The 27,001-nt window shown below is 37.5% G+C and overlaps 1 protein-coding gene and 1 long non-coding RNA gene across 4 annotated transcripts in view; one reads left to right on the top strand and one right to left on the bottom strand.

Annotated features, from left to right (window-relative positions):
• Window positions 1–18,386, bottom strand: part of LOC143254310 (uncharacterized) — a 210,617-nt gene extending 192,231 nt beyond the window's left edge. The window contains exons 1-2 of the long non-coding RNA XR_013030133.1: window positions 18,091–18,386; window positions 1,299–1,384 (exon numbers count right to left, since the gene is read on the bottom strand). This is a non-coding gene — a long non-coding RNA (uncharacterized LOC143254310). The remainder of the gene's footprint in view (window positions 1–1,298; window positions 1,385–18,090) is intronic.
• The window catches only part of LOC143254308 (uncharacterized), a 405,605-nt gene that overhangs the window by 197,510 nt on the left and 181,094 nt on the right, over window positions 1–27,001 (top strand). The window contains exon 1 of one of the 3 annotated variants that reach the window (XM_076509282.1): window positions 2,344–2,482. The exons of 1 other annotated variant lie outside the window; for it this stretch is intronic. The gene's annotated coding sequence lies outside the window, so the exon portion shown is untranslated. Of the gene's footprint in view, window positions 1–2,343; window positions 2,483–10,133; window positions 10,486–27,001 lie in introns of those variants that run through there. One more of the 3 variants, XM_076509283.1, reaches the window with a different exon arrangement.

Raw genomic sequence — 27,001 nt, 5'->3', positions numbered from 1 at the left:
GTATTATACAGTCTTCCAAAACACTGTAAGCAGTAACTGGCTTCTTACAATATGCAGAATGTCTTGAAACTAAATTTAATCACATTTACTCAGAACTGAAGTCGTAGAACCAAAGCTCGAAGCCTTTATTTCAAAAGATAGCTAAAATAGGTTTCGGTAACAACCGTTAATTAAACCACGTGTACAAACTAAAGTCAACACTACACCACCTTGCTGCGTATTTGGCTGGTTTTCAGTGTAAAGTTGCAAACTAACTAGCAATTCCATTTGGCTATTAAATATTGTGTCATTTCAGACATAATCCAGAAATGGACAGTTTATCTTGTTATTCAACTTGGTTTTTGTCATTTTTAGGTATAATTTTTAAAAGAGTGTGCTTCACTGTAGCAAAATCACATCGGACTATCTGCGGAGCCGACGGAGGAGAACCGAACCATTGATTTTAGGGTTGTAAATCCACAGACTTACCGACTGTACTAGCGGGAGCCGTTCGTAAAAGGACTGTGTTGTATTCTTTGGTGTTATGAGGATTGAACTTGAAGTAGCATGCAGACAAGGGTCAGATGTTTTATCCAATGTATTGAGCTACTGTTGGCTTACTCCGTTTGTTTTGTTTATGTAACGATAACAAGGTCTGGACACAGTCCTTAGGTTAGTTTGTTCACATAATCCACAATTCCGTTTCATCACATTATTTCAGTTCACTTTGGGCCCAGTATGGCCTGGTGGTTAAGGCACTCGACTCGTAATTCGAGAATCGCGGGTTCGAATCCCCGTCATACCAAACATGATCGCCCTTCAGCCGTGGGGGCGTTATAATTTTACGGCCAATCTCACTATTCGTTGGTAAAAAAAAAGCACCCAAGTGTTGGCGGTGGGTGGTGATGACTAGCTGCCTTCCCTTTAGTCTTACTCTGCTAAATTAGGGACAACTAGCGCAGATAGCCTGCGTGCAGCTTTGCGCGAAATTCAAAACAAATCAAATCAGTTCACTTTGATCACGTGATTCTCGTCTTTACAGCAGTGTGAACAAGCAGAAAAATAAAATAGAATATTTCTTAGTACAGAAAAATAAATATTCGGTAACCAAAACTACCAAAAGAAAAAAAAAAATTCCTACCAGTAGAGGGCACGAGAGTGAGTCGTGCTGAAATCTGGATTAATTGCATCGTTTAACTGGCTTCATACAAAAGGCCTATTACTTGTAAATATTGTGTTTTTCGTATTACATGTGACTGTACCTATTCCCATTACATATAATCTGAAGAAAGAATTATGCATCATTGTGGTTTACTCACTCTTTGGCCATGTTTACAAACTGCATTCTTGCTGTGTCCCACTGCGAAACGGTGCGGAGTGTATTGGTTTGCCTCTCTCCAAAATTCTGGAAAGGATACTTTTTGAAAAACTGTCTCCAAGATATAAGACACTGATTAAAAAAGAAAAAAAGACTAACGCACAGTAGCCACGACAATAGGTGAAAGATCATTTAAACTAGATTGTGGATAAAAATATTTCAACATGGTAAAGTTGGTTTCTTTTTCTGATTAACGCTTTTCATTTTCAAGTAGCGAGAAATAAATCATTAGGCTTAGCCGTTTTCTAAGAATCAAGTGAATTAAATTCGACATGGTCGTTAAACGTATATTCGTTATTTTGTTGTAATTTTGATGTTTAAGTTTGATTTTTTTCCGCATGGTGTCAGCATTAGGTCCCAAATTGACACAGCGGCAAATCTGTGGAATAATAATCCTAAAGCTGTGTTTCAAAAGTAGTATAGATAGTTAGTTTTGGCTTTAATGAACCTTTTATTCGTGTTTCACGAAAGCTTCGGTATAGAAATAGGTAGGCATAGTTTATTATTTCAAACTATACAAACAATCTAAATTTTTAAGACAATAACATCGCGTGACCTCCATAACGTGTGACTAAATTGCGTGAGCTGGAAATTATCGTCAACTTAAGCAACCTGAGTGCAATTATTCGGTGTGTCAAATTATGTTTATAGCGGAACCATAAGGAAGCCACACCATCTCTAAGCGACGCTAATACAGCTGCTGTCTTATTAGATTATCTTGTGCTTGAGATACCTGGCATAATATATATATTTTTAGGCTTAGCTTCGTGATCTTACGACCCAATCGAACAAAAAGGTGAAAACCCGCCATGATGTTGATGTGTCACATGACCGATTATCTAAATCGAGAGTTTTGCACCCGTGACTCCATCATGATGTTAATGTCACGCTACACTGCGGAGCCGTGACGCAGCAGCAATCAGATAAGCCTTGCCTCGCTCTTTGTGACTCGGAGCTTAAAATAATTGGACAAACCTGCCAAGGGTAACTACAGATAAGTATATAAAATTAGAACTGCCAACGGCGATTTGACCTGTTGCTATACGCCGCTGGCAAAGTTCTCTGCCACTACACCTGAAAGCAGTGCGTGTGTTTATGTAGGGTTCATCTGATCAGATATGCCAAGTAAGTTAAGTGTTATTAGACCCTGGGTCACTTCAGGTACCGTTTGTTTTGTTGATGTGTTTCTGTGTGTCTTTATTTCTATCTGAACTCTGATGCTTCGTGATTTTGTACAAATCAAACGATTAAGTTCACTAAGTTACATCCGGGTACCGTAGGTACGTCACTTCTTTCCTCTACTTATTCACGGTCATCTCACCTGTATCAAAGTTGAAGAATTTATTGGTTTGTTTTATTTGTTTGTTGGTTTAAATGATACATGAATACCAAAAATGAGGTCATAACCTTTCTCTGCACAGCACCATTACCTTCCACCCACTAACCCATGACGTCATCAGACCATTTACTAAAATCGGAGGTTAGAGTATTATGGGTCGGTCTAACATGAGGAAAAACTTTTCATCGATTGAGCATGTTAATAAGTGTCTGAAACATTATTGGCAGAGTTCGTGTGGCGATTACGCATACATTTGGTAAGAGTTGATGCGAGTCACTTCATTGTCCAATCACGTTTCTATAAATAAATACAATTAAAAACAATAACTACTTTTTGTTGTTGTTTACTGAATAAAGATCATTTTATTGGAAACCGTGCCACTTGAAGGCATCAGCGAAAAGTTTGAGGACTTATAACGCTGAAAATAGGGTTTTGATACCCGTGGTGGACAGTGCTTATTGTGTAGCTTTGCGCTTTGTTGACAACAACAAGCAATTGGTGTTTGAGAAGTATTGGTTATATAATGTTGGGCACGCGAAACGAAACATTAATAATATTTTTGATAAGAAATTATAGCTGATAGTTGGCACACCGTTTAATAAAATATTTTATCTTGTATGAGCATAGTTGTCGAATGAAACGTGTCTTTTAACAGTAAATGTGGCGGACACTATTTATACGCCCTCCTTTTCAGAAACCTTAAGGGACCACATAAAGAATCTAGTGTTAGGAAACGTACGCCTGATACTAATGTCTTACGACAAGTATAATTAGTTATGATCGTGCTTTGACAGCTTAAGAACAAAACAAAAGAAAAACACAAAGCGAGACAATGAAAAAGTGGATATTTACGGATAGTGACAATACACGAATAAATAAGTATGTCCCTCTGCACGTAAATATAGCTTCCTTATATGTATACAAGCGTAGCTACGTGAGGATAAGGAAAGGAAATGTCCTTCTTGTATATCAGGATTTTAAACCCATTGCTGGTCGTTGTACATTTACGTTTGGTTAATTAAAATATTCTGTCTCAGAACGACTGATATTGGTATTAACACTTTTATTGATAAGGAGAGAACAACGTTTCGACCTTCCTAGGTCATCTTCAGGTTAAGAAAGAGAGAGTTTGAATGTGACCGTTAACGGACACGTCTTCGAGACGAGAGTATAAACGGGTATAGGATTGTAGGGGGGCGTTGCAGGTGGATGTTAGGTTATTAATTAGTACAGGTGTAAAGGTGTTCCTTTATGTTGGTTTAATTTTGGTTTTAGTTGCTGTATAAGTAGAGATTCTTTTACTATGCGTTTGTTTATATCTCTGTTTTCACTGGAATGAGGCCCGGCATGATCAGGTGTGTTAAGGCGTTCGGCTCGTAATCTGAGGGTCGCGGATTCGAATCCCCGTCACACCAAACATGCTCGCCCTTTCAGCCGTGGGGGCGTTATAATGTGACGGTCAATCCCACTATCCGCTGGTAAAAGAGTAGCCCAAGAGTTGGCGGAGGATGGTGATGATAGCTACTCGAGGGCTACCTGCGCTAGCCGTCCCTAATTTAGCAGTGTAAGACTAGAGGGAAGGCAGCTAGTCATCACCATCCACCGCCAACTCTTGGGCTGCTCTTTTACCAACGAATAGCGAGATTGACCGTCACATTATAACGCCCCCACGGCTGAAAGGTCGAGCATATTTGGTGCGACGGGGATTCAAACCCGCGACCCTCAAATTACGAGTCGAGTTCCTTAACCACCTGGCCATGCCGGGCATTTCTGGTCAGTATGGATGGTTATGGTAGTAAAATATTCAAATAAGAATTCCTTGGAAGTTTCATATCTTGGTAAGAAATATGTTTTGAATTATAACAAATCCTTTCTTCTCCGTGTCTCAACAGTAAGGTTGATGAGAGCCAATAAACACTAAAGTTAGAGGTTCGATCTCTTCGTTGGGCACAACACAGTAACTCATTGTACAGATCTTAATTTAAAACCTTACAAAATTATAGTTGATAACTCAAACTCTGTTTAAAATGTTGTCTTTCAGTCGTTTTTGTTTTGTTTTTTTAATGCACACAGAAGATAATATTTCCTTAGGCCTAGATTTGGATCAACATTTTCTTAACGGTAAATGAACTGTATAGAAATAATAACAATTGAAACGGTAAAAACATAATAATTCATTCTTCCTCGCAGTGCTTGCAATCACTTACTGTCTTTTTTACTGCAGTAAAGTCTCTTCGTGGTTTGATCTTTAAGAGTCTATTACTCTACATATAGGTAGCGTATTTTCTTTTCCAGAGAAGACAATTACAATTTTGTGGTTTCGTTCTTCGACAAGTACATGCATATATTTATATTACAGCCTATTCGTAACTAACTACCTTAAGGAATAACTAGCGAGAGCTACACATGCTGCTATGTACTGACGCGGACTTTAGCCGAGGTAACCTGGGCTCGTCTGAAAGTAACGAGATTGTAATTATTATGCCTCTAGGGTGTAACACACCAATTAGCCATTATTAAGGTTTCGAAAGGCTTTTTACCTCAGACTTTGGTCTGGATGTTTTAACGGGTGTGTGAGTGCATAAATATAAATGTTTGTGTGTCTTTAACTCCTCATGTTGGTCTAAGCATGCATACTTTAAAGTTTGTATATATGTATCAGACATGTTTGTGTGTTTCTTATGAATTTCGCGTGAATCTGCACGAGGACTTTCTGTACCAGCCAATCCTAATGTAGCAGTGTAGGACTATAGACAAAGCAGTTACCTATCACCACCCACCGTCAACTCTTGTGCTAATCTTTTATCAACGAATAGTGGGATTGATCATACGTTATAACGCCCGCACGGCTGTAGGGCGAGCATGTTTGGTGCGACGGGGATTCAAGCACATGACCCTGAGATTGTGAGTCAAACACCGTAACAGAGTAGGCATGCCAAGTCCATGATAAGAGATATGTAATGTCGTTCACGTGTTAAGTATAAACATTCCAAAATGTTTGTACATTCTGGATCGACAGATGGACAGGTGCGTGATTTTGACCTTGAGTCTCTGGGTGTGAACACTTCCCGATTTTCTTAAACTCACACGTGTTAGAAGCACTGTGAATCTATAGAAACACCTTCCGTATATTTACTGATTTTCAAAAAGAAATGTCGATTTAAACTGAGTCAATAAGGATGCTAGCATCTGAGGCCCACGGTATAGTTTTTAGGATCACCACGCAGTTTTGCCTGTTTTACTATATTTTTAACGCTATAATGTTTTTGTTTTTAAAGTTACTCCTTACTTTGTTAAAAAAACGTAGATTTCACGTGTCCCTAGTGGCCCCTCCTCTTCAGTTTTCTGACTTTACGTAATGATAATATTATACCTGAGTTCACCCAAGACTGGTATTTCCTGCGGTTTGTACACTGGCGTTAATATTAATATTATTATATGTTATTGTGATGAGTGTAACTAGGGTAATTAGTTCAACTATAAAAGTTGGTTGAACCTTCAGACTAGGGCCCTGGCATGGCCAGGTGGTTAAGGCGCTCGACTCGTAATCTGAGGATCGCGGGTTCGAAACCCCTTCAAAACAAACATGCTCGTCCCTTTCAGCCGTGGGGAAGTTATAATGTGACGGTCAATTCCATTATTCGTTGGTAAAATAATAGCCCAAGAGTTAGCGGTGGGTGGTGATGACTAGCTGCCTTCCCTCTAGTCTTACACTACTAAATTAGGGACGGCTAGCGCAGGTAGCCCTCGTGTAGCTCTGCGCGAAATTCAAAAACAATCAAACAAATCTTCAAACAGGGGTGAAGTTCTAGGTTACAGCTGAGTCGCACCCTCATGAGGAAACTTGAGGATAGTTCTTCTCTGTTAGTCTGTATAAATGCGTGAAATAGTATTAATAATAGTAATAATAGTATTAATAATTATTGATTTTCTTAAATTGATCGGTTGTTGTTGTTTGTTATTAAGCACAATGATACACAAAGAACTATTTGTGCTCTACGCACCAGGTGAATCGAAACCCGGGGTTTCTGGCAGTATAAGTCCAGGGACATTTCGCTGTGCCACTGGGGGGAACAACTGGAACCTCTCTCTCAGATCACGACCAACATTCTCTCTGACTATCATACCGTTTGTTGCTGTAGTCCTAAAACATGATACAGCCTCATGTGTTCTTCGAAAATACGACATAGTTACGGCTGTGTGATGATACGTTTGACTGTACCTCACTGTTTGCCTTTACGGTTTGGAGGTCTGCCAGAAACTGATCTCAAGGGATTCTTTTTACTCACACATATCTGAGTCTGAACAAAGAGTACCCACCGTAGAGATAAAACCACCAGGTATAGAAGTAAAAGCCTCCAACTTGAAGCTAAGCCACTTCTGTTATTAGCCTATACTGATCCATATAATAGTTTAATAATGCAGGTTTAAATGGCCTAACAATAATACCTTAAGTTAGATACGAATTAGTTTTGTTTCCTTATACCAATAGGTAATAATCGCTTGAGTCACGCTAAATTGTTAGGCACGTGACAACGTATGCTATTTGATGGTAAGTTCGTGTGACCGTTAAAAAATGTTGGGGTTTTTATGAATGATCCTTAAAGGCCACCACTTGTTTCTTTCTTTCTGTTTCATGCTAGTGACAATGGTACGTGACGTACGTATAGGAGCCAAAGTCTTTAGTCACGGTGGCTTTGTGTAGCATATGGTGTGAAAGCCCGGTAAAGTTCATTAGCTTGTTAAAGCTGATACATGTACATATATTATTAAGTGTGCTTGTTTAAAGTCGGTTAAAAGACGGACAAATAATTAAAGACAAAAAAAACAACAAAAAAACGTAGACTCGTGATTTGTGCCAGTCAGGCAGGGCAGCTCTATCACTCCGTAGATATACAAATTACAACACTGACACAGCACGTGTTTAAAGACCGATTGGTAAGTTCCACAAATGTGACCGTGTGACTTTTTTAAAACACACACACTTTAATTGATTGTTGAATGTTAAGCCCAGAGCTACGCAATGGGTTATCTGTGCTCTGTCCATCACGAGTATCGAAACCCGATTTCTAGCGTTGTTCATTATAAATCTGCAAACACACTACCTGACCACTGGAAGGCACAACCGTAAAAGTAAAATCTTGCGGATGGACAGAAGAACTTTATTTCGAGGTGTTATGAAATATTTATTGTTATTATTAAAACGAACTAAACGACTCCACATATTTTTGTTGTTGTCGTTTTCCCTAGCTATAAAGAGAGTAACGCATTAGCAAAAAATATAATATATATTTAAACTGTTAAGAAACAGATGTATGTCCTTTGTGAAGTAGTTCCTTTGACCCCCGAGTAATTTCAATTTAACCCGAGGTCAACGAATTTTTGTTGTGTGGTATTATATGTAGAGTTTACGTGTGTTACATTTGAATTATGCTAAAATGATATGATAACGGCTTACCCTAATAGCAGTTAATTTTATAAAAGTCCAGGGGAGATTGAAAGTTAGTTTTTCTTCCCCCCGCCCACCTCCTTGTCCACGTAAGGTTTAGCTGCATTCGATAAGACTTGACAAAATACATGTGCACGAAACTGAGGTAACACAGTTTGTATGCAGATACCGACTCGGAATATATGACTTGGGTCACACATGTACCACGTGGCATACGAATTCATCGAGGTTTCCAGGCTTCTTACCAAAAGGTCATAGGTCAGGTACGTTGATAATGGTGACTCACGTTTTTCAGCTTCCCACGAAATTTGAATAAAAATAAACATCACAGCATTTTGTGAACAACACGACTCCCAATATAACTTGGAATCCGCATTCATCAGATTCGTTATCAGATACGAAAAGAACCTTCTAACTCATTAGCGCTGTCGTCTAAGGATGAACAGAAATGCACACATGTGCTGTGATAGTTTGTGTGCATTTGATTCAGTATTTGATGGTTTGAACGCATCAGTTTCAAACAAGATGCGCATGATTTATTCTCTTTTGTTTTAACCGCGCACGCTTACCACTCACACACACACTTTATGACTAATGTAGTGTTTCCTACCTGCGATGTAGCTTCACCCAGCATTCTATACATTGTAGCGATAACACACAAGATTGGTAATGAGCAACACAACGGTCCTTGGGAAATATTTTATCAAAGGGAAGACTGGTATGTAGTTTTCAGAAGTGGAATAACAGAAAATATAAAATAAGGTGTATTGTTGAACCTGTAAAATCAGTTGTGAAATGAATGGTTAAAGTAAAAACAGCTAATTAGTATTAGCTGTCGCCAGTTACATTATGTAATAAAATGCTTAATTTTTCTTTGTTCCGGGGCAGAAAGTGTTATTTCCCAATTGCTTATGTCTAAAGTAAATGGAAAAAAGACCTATTTTTCTCTTCAAATTTTGCTTTTGTGACCTGGGCGCGTATAACGAAAACATGATGGGAGACTATATTTGGGGGCTGATACGTGAAAGTGATTTACATTTCAGTCGCAAATTTCGAAAACTACTCACTTATAAACATGTTTGTGTAACTTTAGTTTAAATACATGAAAATCTTGATTCATATGTTGTTTCATTCAGACCTTATGCAAATGAAAATGTGCAAATTTGCCCGTTTTTACATAGAAAATAAATTTCATTATCCAGGTCACAAAAGCAAAGTTTGAAGGGAATAATGGCCATTTTCTGTACTTTTACAACATAAGCAATTAAGAAATAACACATACTATCCAGGAACAAAATTTGTGTTACATAGTATTATATGGCTGTTCTTGTCTGATGGAATAGTGGGAATTCACTGTTACTCTTATAACACACCCACGGTTTTGTAGTGCAAGACGCCTTTTTTTGTTGTTGCAAAAGTGTGTTGCGAACCGTGAATCCTCAGGGAATGCTATTCATTACACATGTCTGGCCCAACTATCTAATGTTAATATGTTAGTGAGGATCCGAATATCTGTCCCACCAAATTTGCTCGTCCTTTTAGCAGTATGAGCGTTATGATATAATAGTCAATTCCACTGTTCGTTGTTAAAAGAGTAACCTAACAGTTGGCGGTGGATGGTGATGACTAGCTGCCTTCACTGGTAAATTAGGGACACTAGCACAGATAGTCCTCGTGTAGCTATGCGCGAAATTCACAACAAATCCAAAAGCAAATCCATTCAGGAAATCTCACTTATCCACATTTACCAGTATGGCGGCAGCGTGGATCCATTTCCTTACTTTTTCATCTAAAGTAAATATTGTTTGTAGCATTCGTTTATACAATGCTGTGTTATGAAGAGAACAACTTATGCTGCTATATACGACACATTTAACATTTTTTTTAATTTAGTTCATGGTGAATTCCCAAGTATTCAACGACGCCACTAATACAGACTGGAAAAGTATGTCACAATCATTCCAGACAAAGAATATTTGTGTACGAAGACTGTTAAACAATGTAAAACCAGAGAATCTATCCAATCATCACGCTTAGAACAACATTTGGCTTTCAAAACTCCAAGCTACCACAAAGAAACTCCCCCATTCGCGAAGTGAAAACTAAGTTTACGAAAGAGAATCCTCCGACTTATAAAGGTATTGCGACGAAGCTGGACATATCTCTTGGTACCGTTAGTAACATAATGAGCAAAAGAATTTGACGAAGGCTGACAATCCAGAAGACCAACAGGTTCCAAGCACATTTCAAAGTCAATGACTGTTTTCATTGTGAAAGCTACCTGAAGATTATGTAATAACAGCAATTATGTTTGAACATTCATCTGTCAAGTCTACCAAGGTATGTCCAATGGAATTCTATGCCATAAGTCTTTAAAGGGTCTGGAAAAAGTATAATAAGATATTTGTTCTAAGATTGACTTATAAAATTAGTACATACCCGGCATGGCCAGGTGGTTAAGGCACTCGACTCGTAATCTGAGGGTCGCGGGTTCGAATCCCCGTCGCACCAAATATGTTCGCCCTTTCAGCCGTGGGGGGCGTTATAATGTGGCAATCTGTCCCACTATTTGTTGGTAAAAGAGTAATCCAAGAGTTGGCGGTGGGTGGTGATGACTAGCTGCCTTCCCTCTAGTCTTACATTGCTAAATTAGGGACGACTAGCGCAGATAGCTCTCGTATAGCTTTGCGTGAAATTCAGCAAACAAACAAACTCAGTACAATCAACGATAGGTGGGGTTTTTAAAAAAAGCACGAGGTCTGGTCCATCCTTCTTCTAAACTTTTACGTTTCTCTATCATGAATGCAAAATATAACCACGCCCTGGTTGATATATGAAAATATTATTAGCAGATAAGATGTTATTTGAAATAATTTTTGAGATAACCATGCTTGATACATTTTAAATAACTATCACCAGCTATAAAAGGCTTATCTCCTTTGTCACTCTGTCGCAATAACTTTCACACTCCTTTTTTGGTAATACTCAGCAATATACATCGTCACTTAGCAACAAAACTATCCCCTGGTTTTTCTAAGGTCATCCACAGTGTTTATATTGAATTTTCAATATTCATATTGATTTGTTAGAAATGTTTATTTTTATTCTTTACTGTTTTAAATAACTTCGATGATATATTAGCAAAATAGTTTTATTCATAAGTTTTATGACACTGAATTGTACTCAAAACCAAAATAAAATTTACGAAGTAGTGATTCAGTGGAGCCTTACGTTAGGCTTAGGTATTAGGCCTAATGCTTAAAATAGACTACATATAGGCCTCTTATTACTAACGTTATGTAGTCAGTGTCTACAAACTTTTAAAGGGTAAGTAAATGTTAATTAATAAACATTCTTTTGGAATTTTAACAAATATATTACCTAATTGGTCTTAAAACATAAAGAAAAATAATTCAACGTTTATTACTTCCAAATATATTTCATCATTTGTTCAGTCGAAAATGTTGAAATTTGGTTTAGATGTTTAACACCTTTCAAGTTGTGAATAAGTGTTAATTAATAAATATTATTTTGGTGTTTTAACACATACATTATGTACTTGACCCTAAAAATAAAGAAAAATAAACCTTTATTAGTCTCAAATGTCTTTTATCCTCCGTACATCCAAAAGTGGTGAAATTTTGTGTCGGAGTGTTCGCACTATGTTTTCTATTTCCTACCCTAGAATACAGTGAAAAGCTCGAGTGCTATTTAAGTCTCTTTCAAAATTAATAAGTACTCTTGTTCACTATAACATTTCATTTTTTTTACTAAAAATGTGGTGACTAAATAATTACTTCGAGACTGATGAAATAAATTTAAAGTGGGTGAATTTTGGTGGTACAGACGAATTTGTTGTATTAACGTATATGATTTTTATTGATCGCTCGAGAATGGTCTGCCATAAATTCTGTCGGACTAGTTAAACATTACTATCTGAAAAGATGTGTCAAGTACTAGTTATGTTTCAGTTTCTGATTTATTGCTAATAAAACGAACTTTAAATGTAAGTTAAAAATGCTGTGGCTATTCTTTTAACATGTTGAGAATGATACACATTTTGTACTATTGATAGAACTCTATTTATATTAGAGTAAAAAACACACTAAAACAATATTTCTAATTAAAAAAACTAGTAGTTTCCATTTGATTTTATTGTCTTCCATAATAATCAGCGCGTGTTCGTGCCCTTGAAGTTGGAGAACGTGCCCTTGGGGTTGGAGAACTTACAACGAATTAAAGCTGATTTGGTTTTGAATTTCGCGCAAAACTACGAGGGCTATCTGTGCTAACCGTCCCTAATTTAGCAGTATAAGACTAGAAGGAAGGCAGCTAGTCATCACTACCTGCGGTCAACTCTTGGGCTACTATTTTACTGATGAATAATGGGATTGACTGTCACATTATAACGCCCACACGGCTGAAAGGACAAGCATATTTGGTGCGACGGGGATTCGAACCCGCGACCCTCAGATTGCGAGTCAAACGTTCTGACCAGCTGGCCATGCCGGGCCTATCTGGTTTGGAATCCTACATCTAGTATTTGTTTGTTCGTTGGTTTGTTGTTAAGCGCAAACCTACTTTATGGCTTATCTGTGATGTGCACCAGATGGTTAGCGTTATAAGCGCCCGGACTTAACACTGAGGAACCTGCAAGTTGGGGCGCAGCTAACAATTTTGGTATGTTTAAGAGAGACAAAAAAAGTCAAATTGTATTCGATGCATACATGACCACAAATATTATAGTCTATAATGCGTAGCCTGACAAAGTATATATATTGATTGAATAACTTATGTGACATTGTATCAAAATCAGACTGATGACAGTTTTACTTACTGACTGCATACAGATTTCCAGCAAGAAAAGTATGTAATATATTTTAACCACATCTTTTGCCCAATGTCACAATCTATCAGGTCGATTGGGCTTACAACATTCAAAACTGTAATTCAAACGAGACTTCACAAGTCATGAGGTCACGTGGTCTACAAAGCATGATCTGTCTGTCGGTAATTGCTGTGATATTGTATAATAATATAGTAATCGTAACCGTGTATTTCTCTACTAGCATTATACGAATTCTGGTATTAGACGAAAGGCCTCGCCGGTCGGCGGGTAACCTATAAAGTGAAGAGTCGGAATGCTTTGTACACTTTGTTTACTGGAAATATTTACGGAGACAGTAAAAAAAATAAAGATGTTATTAAAATTGTTATCCAACAAATTACCTCCGAAACGTCAAGTCTCGCTAATGACATTTGTAGTCGATAATTCTTATCATATATGCGTCAAAGGGTTGCACTTTTTAATCATGTCGGTTTAGTATCAGGAAAATAGCCAAGGGCACTGAATGTTTACTGTCATTTTCTTGACGTACTACCATGGGTGGAGCCGGCCACTTACGCAAACAGTGGCCTCGAGGTCGAACTTGATGTCTGTTTGAGTTTGTTGTTGTTGTTTTTTTTCTATCTGTGCATTAGGCGTGTCTTCGTTCTCAAATGGTTACCGTTTCTAATCAGGCATTGCTATAAGCACAACGCTCACGTTAAGCAGCTGAATATTGCTTTTGTCCGTGGGCTGATGGTAATAAGCCAAGAACACGTTACGACTCCACGAGAAGGTCGCTCCACCCACTCGTGAAACCTGCCTTGGAAATAACGTAGTAGCGTCTGAAATTGCTAGCGTTCCACAAGCGATGTTAAGATTATTTTATATATATATAAATATTCTGTAGACGCACAGAACGATACAGATAAGTTATAAGAACCCATGAATGAAAGCACGTGGGAGTATGTTATACTGTGTCAACTATACCTGACATATCCAGTGCCTACGAAAATTTTCACCTAATCCCAGGGTTCATAAGGTTTGGATTTGTTTTGGAATTTGGCGCAAAGCCACATGAGGGCTATCTGCGCTAGCCGTCCCTAATTTAACTGTGTAAGACTAGAAGGAAGACAGCTAGTCATCATCACCCACCGTCAACTCTTGAGCTACTCTTTCACCAACGAATAGTGAGATTGACCGTAACATTATAACGCCCCCACCTCTGAAAAGGCGATCGTGTTTGGTGTGACGGAGATTCGAACTCGCGACCCTCGGATTACGGGATTATAAGGCCGGCTGGGATACAATAAATAGAGTAGTGGTGCAGGCGCCGTCTGTGTGTATATATATATATAGAATGCTATGTAATCCATAGGCGATTAAAATCAGCACTATAGAATAATAATGAATTTAATACAAACCAGAAACAAAGTAATGAAATTGAAACTCAGTAACACCTCCACTACCCTGGCAGTCGTTATGAAGTCATAACGGATAACGGCTTATGGCCATAACACTCAAAGGCGTTGGAGATATTCAATCTATCAAACAAAATCAAACGCCAATGGAAAACTTGCTAGCAACTGAGGAGAATCAGTTACTAGTTTGAAGTTGAGTGTTGGAACCCAGACCGTCTCAATTCCCACTTCCTTTCGCTGTCAGCAGCCAGTCGCGGGAAAGCACTATCCCTTAATATTTAAAAATAACTTTAATGCAGAATTAAACCAACCCGATACAAAATAAATAAAGCATTATTTCACCAAAATCACTCTTTTCCTTCCTCTTGAAATATCATAATTTATCTTTATTGATCGTCATTGCTGTCGTTTGTTATGTTCCATTATGCAGTTAGTTGATAATGTTTTTGCTAGCATACTCTCGTAGCACGAGAATGTCACGTGAAGCTGTTGTCATGGCAGCACGAGATACAGTTCAAAATAGAGATGTCCCAAAAGAATCCATAGCATGAGAGTAAGATTTAGTTTTCTTCAGTTATGTGATAAATTTCCATTAGAAACAATGGTGACAAGCGATACTAAGACACTGAATATCCACAAATGATGAATAAGTAGATGATACTCATCTTCTAATATCTGTGTTTTGTGCATCTGAAGAAACATCTTGGTGATTGTTTGTAAATGAAATCTTTAACTCTGATGTATTGGCTTCATCCTTAACTCTGATGTATTGGCTTCATCCTTAAATCTGATGTATTGGCTTCATCGTTAACTTTGATGTATTTGCTTCATCCTTAACTATGATGTGCTGGCTTCATCCTTACATCTGATGTATTGGCTTCATCGTTAACTTTGATGTATTTGCTTCATCCTTAACTCTGATGTGTTGGCTTCATCCTTAACTCTGATGTATTGGCTTCATCGTTAACTTTGATGTATTTGCTTCATTCTTAACTCTGATGTGTTGGCTTCATCTTTAAATCTGATGTATTGGCTTCATCGTTAACTTTGATGTATTTGCTTCATCCTTAACTCTGATGTGTTTGCTTCATCCTTAACTCTGATGTATTGGCTTCATCGTTAACTTTGGTGTATTTGCTTCATCCTTAACTCTGATGTGTTGGCTTCATCCTTAACTCTGATGTATTGGCTTCATCGTTAACTTTGATGTGTTGGCTTTGAATGTGATTATACTATACAACCTCTTCTGTGAGTTCAAGAAATTTCCTGGATGGCAGACATATACTGTAAAGTATAATAAAACGTCTTCTCCTCCTGTCTAACGTACTGAAGACGAACATCTACTGCAAAGTATAGTGAAATGGTAGTCATGGTTGTGCTGCTGTTTCACGAATTATTAAAAAAAAACATTCTTACTCCACCCTCCCAAAAAAGAAACATATAAATTTCATCGAACATTTTCAAATATTTATCTATCGTTATGTTCGTATTTAAAACGGATATTGAATCACTCGGTTCTGCATTGTTCGTGATAATAATGGCAGGTTTGTTCCGTTTATATTCTTGCAGGTTTGACTACAATCAAGATTAGATATTGATTCGTGTCACCACACTCGGTGTTCATCTAAAATCGGATTAGAAAGGACAGCTATGTCAAATAACAAAAATAGAAGTATATTCATTTCGTGATCGTATTATCATTATTTTCCCCCTTCAGATGTTGAACTTGAGAGGTTTTTATACACACTCTTTGCTATTGTTTCCTATCGTATTTTATCGTGCATCTAATAACGCCAGCATTACGTAATAACAGGACCGGTTAGATAAAGGTATTTTATTAACGACACGAACGAGATTCGAGCGATCAGCAGAGCTCGTGATTATAAGCTTCACTGGATTGTCCTTTAATAAAAATAATGTTTCAGTCACGTTTATCTCGTGTGTTTGTTTTTATTCTGTCCATTTTAACTCCTTGTATTCTTTAAGTTCCAGTTAAATGGTTTGTTTACTGTGTGTTAAAACATTAAACTCATGCCTTATTCAGAATGTTTTTGTCACAGCTGGTATAATGTGATTAGTCCCTATATGTAGGCTGCACTACGTTCAGTTCACACTCTGTGTTTCCTCGCAGTACGTTCGCACTCCCTTGTCCGTCGTAGCACGTTCACACTATGTGTTTCTTCGTGGTACGTTTACAAACTGTGTTCCCTCATAATACATTCACTGTCAATGTTTCATCATAGAAAGTTCACAGATTCTGTTCCTTTATAATGTGCTCACAATCTGTGTTTCTGTTATAGTTCACACTCTTTGTTCCCTCACAGTACGTTCACATTCCGTGCTACGTCGCAGTATGTTCACACTCTGTGTTCCTTCATAAAACTTTCACACTCTATGTTCTTTCAAACTATGTTCAACCCTGTCTAATGAACTAAACATCTCATTCGCAATAGAACACAGATCGTGATAACTATTTTGACATGTTACTTTGTGATTGGATGACAATCTGCTGACGCATAAATTACGTAATAATTGTTGAGTCATACAATTCAAACGTGCTTACCACGTTACTTCTTTCTCGTGGCTGTGTGGGTGAACTCCGTAACTTTCTATATAGAGAAGAGTTGAGGGTAGGAAGGTCCAAGATTCGATGTTACAATAATTCGCAGCACACGTTCTGCACTTTCAACTTAAGTGCGTTATAAGAGTAACAATCAATCCCGTTATCCAGTTAAAACTAATCATTTAGATGACGAGCGTACCTGACTTTTACCCTTCCTCTAGTCAACAAGTCCGAGTTAGTTTTAATACACCTGAATCTCTGAAATTCGTAATCTGAGGGTCTCGGGTTCGAATTCCCGTCACACCAAACATGTTTACCCTTTCAGCCTTGGGGACGTTATAACCAATCAATCAATCCCACTATTCATTGGTAAACAAGTAGCCCAAGAGTTAGCGGCGGGTGGAGATGACTAGCTGCCTTACTCTGCTAAATTATGGACGGCTAAAGCAGATAGCCCTCGTGTAGCTTTGCGCAAAATTTAGAAACAAACAAACGAGTCTATTTATTACTTCGCCCATAGGTAAGCGCAAAGCTACTCCTTGGGCTATCTTCGCTGTGCCCACCACTAGTATCAAGACCCGGTTTTTAGCGTTATAAGTCCGCACACGTACCGCTCAGTTACCGGGGAGCACTTAGTTTAAAAACGCGAAATTTCCGAAATGTTTAAAACTTATTATGTAAGAATATATATATATATTTATTTACTTTAGATTGTTTAGAAAGTTCATTTACAAAGTGTTTGTAATGGTTGTACACGTGTTAGATTTTTGTTTCGTGTAGATAAACAGAAAGAAAAGTGTATTTCCTTCACTTTTATGACGATACTAAAGATGTAATGTGAATTACAGTATGTGCCAATGTTGTCGATTTTACACCTTATGACATAACCGTTTTAAAAAAAACGTTTATATAGTAATAACTGTATTATACAGTGAAAACCAAGAGAAAACGTATAAATTTGACCTATGAAATAAAAATATAGATGGCGTAAAAATCTACTTTGTTCATAGAATTAACTCGCAAAGCTACATAAAGTAGTGCCTCATCGTAGCCGGCCTAATTCTGAACTTATAGGCGTAAGGAAAAGCAGTTAGACAACATTACCCAAGAAAAGCAGGTATTCAACATTTACCCACCGTTAACTGTTTGTTACTCCTATCTGGTTCCCCCGCTGGAACAGCGGTAAGTCTACGGATTTACAACAATAAAACCAAAAGTTCGATTCCTCTCCGTGGATACAGCAGATAGCCCGATGTGGCTTTGCAATAAGAAAACACACATACACACTCTTATCTGAACAATTAATACCATTTGACTAACATCTCTTCGGCGCATTCACGGCCGCACAGCGCAGTGCGTATTTTTGCAGTAATGGATTTGTAAACCATGATTCTCGGATTTACCATCAGAGCATCGCGTGGTTCTTTGTGAAGTAGAGAGACGAGTTTATTAGGTAGTTTATGAAAAAAATGCTATAAAACTGATCTCTTGAAACTGGTGTTTTATGACGCAAACAGATTAGGGTATTTTTTCTTTATTTGACACCTTCGTTTATTTGTTTGTTTTAAGTTTCGTGCAAAACTAAGCAAGAGTCATTTGCGCTATTAATTTTAGTTCGTTTGGTCTCCATCATCCTAGAATGGCCTTCACCAGGGTATTAATTGGACTGAAGAAACTGAAGTGTGAGGTTATATTGTGAAAATATGTTGACGGAGTCCATTTATGAAGCAAGAATGCTGTAATGAAACATTGAAATAACGTGATTTTTCTGACATGCTCTCGGACTGTTTGTTCTGATCAGAAGCACTGTTTGTTTCTGTTTTTCATGTAGGCCTCTTTTGCATTGGTCTTCTATATATTCAGAAGTTCTCGTCTCGCACTTGTAATGTACATTTGGATCCACCATATTTGGTAAATATTTCATACGACGAGCAGTTTAGAAAATATTTTCTCTTTCCCTACTCCCCTTATCTCTCCTAGAGAGGAAATTAACATTACATAGCAGGCTTTGATGTATTATTTGAATACACTAATGCTTCAAAGAAACAGCATAGAAAGAAGGTAACATGAAACCACGGGTTGATATTAAAATGGACACTTTACAACAAGTTGTTTTACCGTGTGGGTAAGTTTAACATGTTACTCGTCCCTGGCTCTAAACTGCGATAGCACAGCTTGGACCACATAGTACCCTGATTGGTCGTGGAGTGGTCTTTCTTTCTAACGCGTTTTATATAGGTAGTTGCGCTGCGGTGAAGTGGTTTAGTGCACTGTCGCTGTTTAAGATCCGGAAATTGCCACTAGGGCGTCTTTCGAAGATATTCGTACTTGAGTCTGACGCTGGCGGAATGAGTGTTACAAGTGGTATTGGTCTACTGCAGGTCTCTTGCAAGTGAAGCAAGTAACAGTTGCATCATTTAGCCTGCTGATCTCTAATGTAAATGAAACTATCCAGTGACACCAGATCGTCGAAATTCTGTCTGAAATGGCAAAACATTGAGTAGGTCAAAGACTGGAAATAAGTCACTACCATAAAGGTAGCATAAGTTAAAAAACGTGTTAAAACATCAATACCGTAAGCAGTCTTCGTGGGATTATTGGAAAGCTGAACATATTCGTCTCTCAAAAATATGTTACATTTTGATACAAATTAATATTTGAATGCATCCAATAGTGCTGCCATCTATTGTGGTATGTTTACATTATTTGAATAAAACGTAAATATGACTTTTTGAGCAAGTGGCATTTAAATATACATTTAAAGAAAGTAGGAATCAGTAGTTTCGGTCACTCATTAGGTTTAATGACACTTGGAAATAGTTGTTAAATATATCTGTATGTATGTCTGAAAGGATTTACTCCTGTCAACTAGATCCTTTTAGGATTAACATGCCATGAGTACCTACCTACCTCTCTTTTGTTTGTTAGGTTTTCTGCACAGTGATTAATGTTAATTAAACTAAATTTGATAAATTATATTAAAGCTAAACAATTCTGTGTTAAAAATAAATAAATAATTCGAGGTTAATAATCTAATTCTGATGTGTCGTTATTTAAATACATTGACAGCAAGTAGAATTCGCTTACGTAATCTAATTGACACCATAATGACTGCTGTTCAGGCGACTGGTGGTATAAACAAATCCTTGACTTCTTTTCTACCAACTCTACATCCTCTTTGTAAATGATATATTGCTTCTGTGTTTATTATATTTTCTCATCTTTCAATGTGCCAACCACACCGCAATGTGGAGCACTCACGTGACCCGGTCGTCGTAGAGGCCAGAGTCCAAGACACATTAAATCAGTTAGGTATAAATGTGATAAATGGGGAATTCTTCTCAACCCAATTAAATCACAAACAATAGCACTTCACGGGAAAATAAGTAAACAGAATGAGAAACAATAGCACTTCACGGGAAAATAAATAAACAGAATGAGAAACAATAGCACTTCACGGGAAAATAAGTAAACAGAATGAGAAACAATAGCACTTCACGGGAAAATAAGTAAACAGAATGAGAAACAATAGCACTTCACGGGAAAATAAGTAAACAGAATGAGAAACAATAGCACTTCACGGGAAAATAAGTAAACAGAATAAGAAACAATAGCACTTCACGGGAAAATAAGTAAACAGAATGAGAAACAATAGCACTTTACGGGACAATAAGTAAACAGAATGAGAAACAATAGCACTTCACGGGAAAATAAGTAAACAGAATGAGAAACAATAGCACTTCACGGGAAAATAAGTAAACAGAATGAGAAACAATAGCACTTCACGGGACAATAAGTAAACAGAATGAGAAACAATAGCACTTCACGGGAAAATAAGTAAACAGAATGAGAAACAATAGCACTTCACTGGACAATAAGTAAACAGAATGAGAAACAATAGCACTTCACGGGAAAATAAGTAAACAGAATGAGAAACAATAGCACTTCACGGGACAATAAGTAAACAGAATGAGAAACAATAGCACTTCACGGGAAAATAAGTAAACAGAATGAGAAACAATAGCACTTCACGGGAAAATAAGTAAACAGAATGAGAAACAATAGCACTTCACGGGACAATAAGTAAACAGAATGAGAAACAATAGCACTTCACGGGAAAATAAGTAAACAGAATGAGAAACAATAGCACTTCATGGGAAAATAAGTAAACAGAATGAGAAACAATAGCACTTCACGGGAAAATAAGTAAACAGAATGAGAAACAATAGCACTTCACGGAAAAATAAGTAAACAGAATGAGAAACAATAGCACTTCACGGAAAAATAAGTAAACAGAATGAGAAACAATAGCACTTCACGGGAAAATAAGTAAACAGAATGAGAAACAATAGCACTTTACGGGACAATAAGTAAACAGAATGAGAAACAATAGCACTTCACGGGAAAATAAGTAAACAGAATGAGAAACAATAGCACTTCACGGGAAAATAAGTAAACAGAATGAGAAACAATAGCACTTCACGGGACAATAAGTAAACAGAATGAGAAACAATAGCACTTCACGGGAAAATAAGTAAACAGAATGAGAAACAATAGCACTTCACTGGACAATAAGTAAACAGAATGAGAAACAATAGCACTTCACGGGAAAATAAGTAAACAGAATGAGAAACAATAGCACTTCACGGGACAATAAGTAAACAGAATGAGAAACAATAGCACTTCACGGGAAAATAAGTAAACAGAATGAGAAACAATAGCACTTCACGGGAAAATAAGTAAACAGAATGAGAAACAATAGCACTTCACGGGACAATAAGTAAACAGAATGAGAAACAATAGCACTTCACGGGAAAATAAGTAAACAGAATGAGAAACAATAGCACTTCATGGGAAAATAAGTAAACAGAATGAGAAACAATAGCACTTCACGGGAAAATAAGTAAACAGAATGAGAAACAATAGCACTTCACGGGACAATAAGTAAACAGAATGAGAAACAATAGCACTTCACGGAAAAATAAGTAAACAGAATGAGAAACTCACGGTGTATAACACCCCAGTCACCTTCAAACCAACCGTCATATTTTTATGTATAACATTAACTTCACACCTTTCGTGGACTATAACATTATAATTTAAAGTTGGTATTCCTTCCTCGAATTATAGGTTTTTCAAAATGATGTAGTAGTCACTCCATCATAAAAATCTACATCAGACCTCTTTACCAATACGAGTGTCCCATTGCATGTAAAATGCCAAACTCAAAATACAAAAAAAATGTCCAACAGCATTCCGCCTCCCCACAATTCTACGTCGATAACTCGACTGATATAAGTGTCATCAGGAATTGCACTAGCTCAAAAATGTTACAACAAAGATCAAACCAGAAACAGCCAAACAGGTAACTTTCCAGCTCCAGCCGCCACGCCCTATCCATGGCAAACATGAACCTCTCCATTCAGCTGCACCAACAGTGTATAACTTCCGTGTAAACCAATCTTTTTCTTCCTTCCTAGCCTCGCATTTCGGACATAGGGCAGTTTAATTATTCGGCGCCCGACCCGTGAAAGCAGGCTTTTCTCTGGACACTCTGGTTTCTCCCTACACAAAAAAATTGACAGTTTTGGTTTGTTCTGAATTTCGCGCAAAGCTACACGAGGGCTATCTGCACTAACCGTCCCTACTTTAGCAGTGTAAGACTAAATGGAAGGTAGCTAGTCATCACCACCCACAGCCAACTCTTGAAGGACTGACCGTATTTTATAACGCTCCTACGGCTGAAATGGCAAGCATGTTTGGTGTACGGAGATTCGAACCTGCGATCCTCGGATTACGAGTTGAGTGCCCCACCTGACCATGTAAGGCAAAAGTTGACAGAGCATAGAATATTTTATCTCATAACCCCTGGAAAGGGACAGTTAATCCACTTAATCCAATAGGACCATAAGACCAACTACTATAATTAATGAGTTATACTTCATTATCAAAATTCTATAAATTATCCTGAACTTCAATTAAACATGTTTTACATATTCTCCCAAAACAAATTCTCGTTCACTCTGTCTGCAGCTGTCTGTGACCGTCTCTTTCCCGCCGTCATCTTCCCTAACGTCGCTCGTCCATCAGAATTTCACTCAAAATTCTTATATCCTGTCTAAGCTCAGAGGCCCCACACAAATTCACTTGGCGCTTAGTCTTTAGTCTTGTGGAGAGGAGAGACACAACAGTTTTTGACCACCTTGGGTTGTCTTTCGGACCACATTACTTAATTCTAAGACCTGAGAGATTTTCGAACTTAAATTCCTGCCACGAATTTGTGTCGAGTGTTTGTTTCTCCTTTATCAGTTGAAGTCTAGCCATTTGGATTGTCTGTAGTACTAAGTAAACGTCCTTACCAGTTGAGAATGTAGTGTGGGTGACACATACTGTTAGATAGTGCTCGCCTTTACATTGAGGTTCTTAGAATTGGTATTTAGAGAACTACAAAGAGATGGCTCTTATTTTAAGCCCTTGAAAACGTATTTACTTTCTGATTTTTGCTTTCTTTCTTTAAACATTGTTTTCAATGCCTTGTCCAGCTAAATTGGGGTTATGTTACTAATTTTACTGGGTTAATAGTAAATGGAAACTGTCAGAATTAACGTAAAAACGTTGTTTTTTACAGGTCTCCTGATTTTTTAGTCGGTTGTGTTGGGCAACAGATCAAAATGTCTGTAGTAGTCTAGGACGTGACCTCATTGAACTTGCTTCACCATTTTAGACGTGAACGCTTTGTAAGAGTTATAGCCAATCATGTTATACAGCTCAACCACAATCGGACAAAGTCCTTGAGAAGAAGAATGTTGCTGCCTTCGGCCTTCTTCCCTCTGGTCAGTAGTTCAAAATTGTGAACTCCTATACTTGGATTCTCGGGAGTCTTTGACCTGGCCGCTTATCCCACACGCACACGAGGTGCTTTGAGGTTAAATTTCCGGTTTTAATCCTCGGTAACTACGTTTATAATAACGGTAAGACACATCCTGTAATAATTAATTTTAGATTCTAAAGACATTAGACATTAACTGGCTGTTATCACCACGCTCTGCCCTCTAATAACAATTACACACCAGGCTTGTTTAATAGTGCTTAACGTTGTTGCTGTTAGCCACCTGTTGAGCCACAGATTTTATGAAGGTATTTTAATGGTGAGATCCAAGTGTTTATAGCAGCTTTATGGGGCGGTTTAAATGAAGTTTTATTTATTTATATATAAGTAGTCCATTAATTTATACAAATTAGGGTTAGCTATTAAGTTTCTTTTTTGGTGCCTGTTCAAAACAGGGTGAACATTTAACGGAATTTACATGGATACAGAAATTACTAGTAATTATGTAAGTTGAATTTTTGAATCTCTGGGTTTTCTTATGAGTTTAACCTTCATATGTGTTTTGTCTTTTAACAAATAGTGTACAATGAAAGCTCTTTTGATGTATCCATATCCCCAAGGAAATAGGCAGATCATTCATCTTTTTTTCAATCAACCTTTGGTTTTGTTTCTTTGAATTTCGCGCAAAACTACACAAGAACTGTCTGTGCTAGCTAACCCTAATTTAGCAATGAAAGACAAGAGGGAAGGCAGCTAATCGTCTACTCAAATCTTTGCGCTACTCTTTCAAAAACAACGTATAATAGGATTGACCGTCACATATAACACCTACGCGGTTGAAAGAGTTCGCATGATTTTGTGGGACGGTAATTCGAACGCTTGACCCCCAAACTGCTCTTCAAGCGCTCTAACCACCCGCCATCTTTGCCTACCTTTACATTCGACATAATATCTTTCTCTATCCCTCGCTAGAAACTTGTAAGCGTTTTCTAGTAATTTTTGCTGGCAAGCTTTCAATAACAAATTAAAAACGATATTATAGTATTTGAACCAAAGTGACTAGTGTTTGAAACCATTTTTGTTTAATCGTTTGAGAAAATAAAATTTCCAAAATTATAAATTGCGAAACTCACACTTTGTGTTTGTTAACATTTAAACTTAATTACAAAAACAAACGACTTAATCTTACAAAAGTGTTTTTATTTGATTAGTCGTGATGTATCAGACATGGCTAAGTAGTTGAGGTATCGGGCTGGTGATCGATTGACCCAGGATTTTATCCGTGATGCTGCTGAACATGCTTCGAATATTTAGCTGTTAGTGCATTGTAAAAGGTCCCCCGCTGGTACAGTGATAAATCTTCGGATTTACAACGCTAAAATCAGAGGTTCGACTCCTCTCGGTGGACTCATCTTTGGTATAAGAAACACACACGCGCGCGCATTATAAAATTATTAGTTAAACCTATTGTTTGTTTCATCGTGATCATTCAAGTAAGTCATTGACACAAACAATATATTGACCGAAGACAACACAATCATCTGTACAAGTCGTTTTGGCATAGTTCTTAAGATTCAGAGCGTACTCGCCAAGCTTTACCGCTACTATAGTCAGAAAACATTGGACGGCTTGACTTCCAAAATGGCGGATGCCAACGTCGTCCTTCCCAAAAATCATGTGATCTAGAAAGTACTATTCCAGTTGTTCCTAACATTGCATGTTTGCTGACGAGGCCTTTCGCTCATTGCCAAAGCTCTTGTAACCGGTCGGAATACAGTGGTTGAGATACTGTTTATATTTGCGGTTGCTTGGACAACAACTATTACACCTTGGTCTGGTTGATTAAGTTAGTGAAGCGTAACCTAAATAAATTATATTTGTATTACAAAAAATTAGAATTAGAATAAGGATTTCATAAAACTGGATCACCAGCCAGTCATCATCTCCGTTAGTACAACATGTTGATTAAGAAATTTGTAAAAGAAACCGGCCGAGAAAATATGATGTTTCTCCTTCCTCATAAATCTTAACTTTTTCAAATGTGGTTTATAACCCGCAACCTTTAAAGAGCTTAAAATACGATCAGATAACAACGTTGTTTATTGACTACCCGTATATAAATCCTATCGCTTTGATTGAGAAACTGGAATGGCATTTCTAGAGGTCGCTGCGGTCCTTTGTTTGATTTTAATAACCCGCTCTGCGATTGCAGGAATGCTACACTGTTGTCACAATATTGTTCAGCATGTTAAATTTATTTAAAAATAAAAATGACTGGGTTATATTTAAGAAATAAAATTTCATAACTTAGCAACTATCAACACTCTAACGTGACGTATCGTGAATTCAATACTAAACTATGTACTAAGAGTTAACATATCAAGAACGTGTTTGTGCTATTAGCTGATGGAATAGTATATGTTGACCGGGTGACAAACTTTTAACTAAAATTGGTGTGTACTGAGGTTTTGATTTATTTTCATTTTGTAAACTTGATGTATGTGTGGGATTCGTTTATCCAATCTAAATGTTTAGAAGTTTTTATCTAATCTCGTCGCATGAAGCCAGATAAACTTACAGTTTGTGTGACGTGCTATTATCCAGGTTTAAGGCCTGGAGGTTTTGATTTAGTCTCACTGCGTGAAGACAAATAAACTTACAGTTTGTGTGACGTGCTATTATCCAGGTTTAAGGCCTGGAGGTTTTGATTTAGTCTCACTGCGTGAAGACAAATAAACCTACAGTTTGTGTGATGACGTGCTATTATCCAGGTTTAAGGTCTGGAGGTTTTGATTTAGTCTCACTGCGTGAAGACAAATAAACCTACAGTTTGTGTGACGTGCTATTATCCAGGTTTAAAGCCTGGATGTTTTGATTTAGTCTCACTGCGTGAAGACAAATAAACCTACAGTTTGTGTGACGTGCTATTATCCAGGTTTAAAGCCTGGAGGTTTTGATTTAGTCTCACTACGTGAAGACAAATAAACCTACAGTTTGTGTGACGTGCTATTATCCAGGTTTAAGGCCTGGAGGTTTTGATTTAGTCTCACTGCGTGAAGACAAATAAACTTAAAGTTTGTGTGACGTGCTATTATTCAGGTTTAAGGCCTGGAGGTTTTGATTTAGTCTCACTACGTGAAGACAAATAAACCTACAGTTTGTGTGACGTGCTATTATCCAGATTTAAGGCCTGGATGTTTTGATTTAGTGTCACTACG

The sequence above is a fragment of the Tachypleus tridentatus genome, chromosome 6 (assembly GCF_004210375.1).
Source record: "Tachypleus tridentatus isolate NWPU-2018 chromosome 6, ASM421037v1, whole genome shotgun sequence".
Lineage (NCBI taxonomy): Eukaryota > Metazoa > Arthropoda > Merostomata > Xiphosura > Limulidae > Tachypleus > Tachypleus tridentatus.
This window is presented reverse-complemented; position numbering and strand designations above follow the sequence as displayed.